This window comes from Chrysochloris asiatica, unplaced genomic scaffold, assembly GCF_000296735.1.
Source record: "Chrysochloris asiatica unplaced genomic scaffold, ChrAsi1.0 scaffold00244, whole genome shotgun sequence".
Lineage (NCBI taxonomy): Eukaryota > Metazoa > Chordata > Mammalia > Afrosoricida > Chrysochloridae > Chrysochloris > Chrysochloris asiatica.
Window position 1 is genome coordinate 2914787 of NW_006408762.1, and position 4919 is coordinate 2919705.

The 4919-nt window shown below is 36.6% G+C and overlaps 1 pseudogene; it reads left to right on the forward strand.

Moving 5' to 3' along the window:
- Nucleotides 1–3934: 3934 nt before the first annotated feature.
- Nucleotides 3935–4566, forward strand: LOC102835524 (annotated as a pseudogene).
- Nucleotides 4567–4919: the final 353 nt, after the last annotated feature.

The following is a 4919-nucleotide window of genomic DNA, read 5'->3' on the forward strand; positions in this document are numbered from 1 at the left end:
TGAGGAGACTTTATTTAGAGATCTTTTTGTTTAATGCTAAACTGTTTCTGAAACAAAAATGTGCAGTGCCAAATTTAGAAATACTTACATCTGAGAGGAGTAGTAGTTATGAATTATCTTAATGTCCATTTTATAAGTAAATAGAAAATGTTGCTTATACAAAATGAAGTATTTTCTGAAGATCTTACAATTCTGTCTGAATGAAAGAAAAAAGATGAAACACAAATGACAAATCAGGCAGTTCAACTACTTGGTACTTACAAATCTAATAAACACAACACACACAAAAAAACAAAAGTTATTGGGAGATGGCTTAAAGAATATTTTCAATAAACTGGAGATTTCAATAATTTATATCATTGAAACATAATTAATTATTAATAATGAATTCATGAATCAGTCTCTGTACTCTATCACATAAAAGGAATCCCAAAGTTTTGGCTATTGGAAAACAGGAAGAAATATTCTTTTCATCAATTGTTTCACAATCAGCTCCTCAAAAAATGAAGGATGTGGAGAGTTAACAATTAATTAAAGTCCTCAGTATTATTAAAAAAAAAAAAACTAACATAAACCATCAGGCAGCACTCATTTTCTAATACTCGAGTTACATTGAAAACGGTGATGGTATGGTGAAGTGGTTCTTGTTTTTGTTACTAAGTGCTGTTGAGTCAGTTCTGACCCATAGCAACCCATAGGGTTACCAAGAAGTAACTGGTGAGCTTGAACCACTGACCTTGTGGTTCAAACCAGCTTTGCATTCCAGTGCATTAACTCTCAGCACCACACCAAGACTCCTTATTGAGGTGGTAGGTAGTAGCATTTTTTTTTTTTCAAAACTTAATTAAATTTTGTTGGCCTTAATTGACAACCATTAGCAACTAAATATTTACACTACATAAGAAGGAATGAAATTGGAAGGCTTATTACCATGTATCCAGCATATTAAAATTTATTTGTTTTGGAAACTGATATAGACAATTTTATTATTATAAAAGTATATTGACTTCCTGTTGGGGGCCAATGAGGGTAGAGGACAGCTTCGATTTGCCACTTGACACAGTTCCGGTAAATTGTGGAGTGGTCTGGCAAAACAGATAGCTCTCAAAAGTTGCTTTCTACCTTCTCTATAGAGTAACCTTAATTTTACCTATAAAAATATATAATTTGGAAATATTCACAGTTTTTCACTATGAGTTCTACAAACCTTAGGAAAAACTAGCTTAGCAGCAATAGCTTTCAGCCTTGGTGGATTGAATACAAAGAGAAATTGTATAAATCACTCCCTTACATTAGAAAACCTAAGTAACTGCATTTGTGAGGCCACAAAAGCAAATAGCATATTAGAGTCAAGCTAACCTACGCCCATAGGCCTCACCACATTCAGTCACTAGCTAGAATTCACAAACCCCTACATACAGACACCTGTGTAAACAAGTAGACAATAATGAATTTAAGTGAAGGATAGTTTTGACTTAATAATCTACACTTCTTGCAGCAAGTAGCCAGGTTGGGCTTTATACCACTAGCTTCCAAGTGATTTAATGAATACCTTTATTATGAAAATAATAGCACATTATGTAGGATAGAAAGTTTATAATATTTTAGTAGAAACAAGAAGAAACAGTTTTATCTCATACTGGGAAAGAATATGAAGGTCAGTCTGAACATCACAAAGCATTCTTGTTAAAGTTGTCTAAGGACCAGGTGCAAGAATGTTGTGACTAACTGTGTAATAATTCAAGAAAAGATAAAAGTGTCAATGCATGTACTGTGTAATTTTAAGTATAAAAAATAAAGACTTGCTGAGGTGGGCTGGCAGAAGGAACTGGCAGAGAAAGGAGAGAGAGAGCAGAAACGGAGAGCAGGAGTAGAAGCAGAAGAAGGCAGAAGGCAGTAGAGGCAGAAGGAAGTAGAAGTGGCAGAACAAGCAGAGTGCAGGAGAAGGCAGAGGGCAGACAGTAGAAAGCAGAGGGCAGACAGCAAAGAGCAGAAAGCAGAAGCAGGGGCAGAAGCTGGACGAGCATAGCCGAACAGCACAGCAAGTTGAAAAGGCTTTCGATTGTATTCATTCATTTCTTTACCCGACGATTCCGGGAATTTGCTCGTGTCCCACGACCCCTGCGGAGAGCAGGAACTCCCGCAACTTCCCACGATAATAAGGATGTGAATATGGTCTCCAAATCTTTTTTTCTTACCCTTGTTGTATACTAGATTTTTACTTATTCACACGAGTTGGAAATCCACTATAAAATTGATTTCTGATGAGATGGGATAAAACATGAAATAATTGCTTTCATTTCTTTGAACAAATTCTAAGTTCTTATGACCTTTTACAATTTTAAAGGAGTGACAAGAAAAATTACATGTTTCTGGAGAGAAATATGTCATCAGTGATAAATAACCCCAAATTCAGTCAAGCAAGTAATTCATTGCAGGTCGAAAACTACACCCCAGAAAATACTGCACAAGCAGGCAATAGATTACATGTCATATTTGAAGGCAGAAATACTTTTCCTACTACTACATCCTTAACAAATCATAGTACATACTGAAATAGTGATATGAATGATCTGCAAAAGTAGAACAATGCATTGACAACTTTCATAGAGTGTACTACAACAAAGCAGTGATGCAATTAGCATTCCAAAGCTCATCAGGAATATTAGTCAAACAACAAATCATGGCAAAATTTAATTATAAACAAGAGTAAATGTTCAATATAATTAAAGATCAAGTCTCAGAATCAGAAAAGAGTATAAAATTGCACTTGATAATGGTTGAAAGTTTATTCCATTTTTTCTTCCATCTACTGAACTAGGTGAATTAATCATTAATATAATAATATACTCCTACTCAAAGAGCTCTGGTAGCATTGTTGTTGTTGTTGTCATGTTCCGTGGAGTCGCTTCCAGCTCATAGCGACCCTGTACAGGGCTTCCAATGCTATAAATCTTTATGGGAGCAGAAAGCCTGATCTTTCTCCCATAGAACAGCTGGTAGTTTCGAACTGCTGACCCTGAGTAAAGCAGCCCCATTCATAACCACTACGCGATAGTGGTTACTTTTATGGATGCAGAAACATTAGGGATGCCTTCAGTGTTTAATTAAGATTTTAAACAAATCTCTATTGCTTGAATAAAAATTGGGATATGTACATTAACTTAAGCTACACTTCCATTTCTTAACAAAAATTCATGATATATTACTGAAAAATATATTGGTAACAAGGTGACCAGGATTTTGTTTTTGTTTTTGTTTTTCTTATGCAAAGGCTATATGGAAAATTTCATAGATTTGGGGCTTACCAGTTGTGTCTACCTAGTCTATTTTGGCAGAATCAGCTTATAAACCATCAGTCATATTCCCATGTCTCTTAAAAGTTGTCCTATAGGTAGCTTTTATTATCCAACATCTATAAATAAATGGGGGTGGGGAGAAGTCTTATGCAAACCTTATATACTTTTCCTCCAGAAAATTCATTCAGGTCTAAACACAACTTAGAATTAATTGTTAAATTAAGTTTGCAACTGATACATAAAAGGAAAATGACAAGCAAGAGGAGTTCAGAACTATTCTAATGAACTCTTATGCAGTATTTACAGGCAACAATTTAAATGTGTGGCATAAATAATTTAATCATTTAAATAAGACTATGAAATTTATCCCACCTGAATTTAGAGATAATCTGGAGAACAGATTTGATACATTAACACTAAAGACCGAAGACCAGAAGAGTTGTGGTATGACATAAAGAACATCATAAGTGAAGAGAGCAAAACGTCATTAAGGAAAAACAAGAGGCTGAGGATTGCGTTAGCTAGAAACCAGTTCACGCCAGAGCCCTTGGGAGGAAGCGTCTCAGTAGGATCCAGCCGCTTCGCGCGACTTTGAGGAAAAGGTTTTTGACTCGCACCAGGCGCCGAGCCTCACGATGGGCAAAGGAGACCCCAACAAGCCGCGGGGCAAGATGTCCTCGTACGCCTTCTTCGTGCAGACGTGCCGGGAAGAGCACAAGAAGAAACACCCGGACTCGTCCCTCAACTTCGCCGAGTTCTCCAAGAAGTGCTCCGAGAGATGGAAGACCATGTCTGCAAAGGAAAAGTCGAAATTTGAAGATATCGCAAAAAGTGACAAAGCTCGATATGACAGGGAGATGAAAAATTACGTGCCTCCAAAGGGGAAAAAAAAAGAAAACAAAAAAAACCCAAAGCCCCTAAAAGGCCACCATCTGCCTTCTTCCTGTTTTGCTCTGAACATCGCCCAAAGATCAAAAGTGAACACCCGGGCCTATCCATTGGGGATACTGCAAAAAAATTGGGTGAAATGTGGTCTGAACAATCAGCCAAAGATAAACAACCATATGAGCAGAAAGCAGCCAAGCTAAAGGAGAAATACGAAAAGGATATTGCCACATACCATGCCAAGGACAAAAGTGAAGCAGGAAAGAAGGGTCCTGGCAGGCCAACAGGCTCAAAAAAGAAGAACGAACCAGAAGATGAGGAGGAGGAGGAAGAGGAAGAAGAAGAAGATGATGATGAGGAAGAAGATGAAGATGAAGAATAAGTCGCTATCCTGTAATAATGTGTGGAGTATGCGTGTGTGCTCAGGCAATTGTTTAGCTAAGAATGTGAATTCAAGTGCAGCTCAATATTAGCTTCAGTATAAAAACTGTACAGAATTTTGTATAGCTGATAAGATTCTTCATAGAGAAAATACTTTTTTAAAATGCAGGTTGTAGCTTTTTACAGGGCTACTACATACAGTTAGATTTGAAAGCTTCTGGTGTTGAATGTTTCTAAATATTTAATGGTTCTTTAATTTCTTGACATGTGTATGGTAGCACAGCAAACTCCTAGGAATTAGTTTCAATAGCAAAATTTGGGGTTTTTAGGATGTTGCATTTTGTTTTTTTTTTT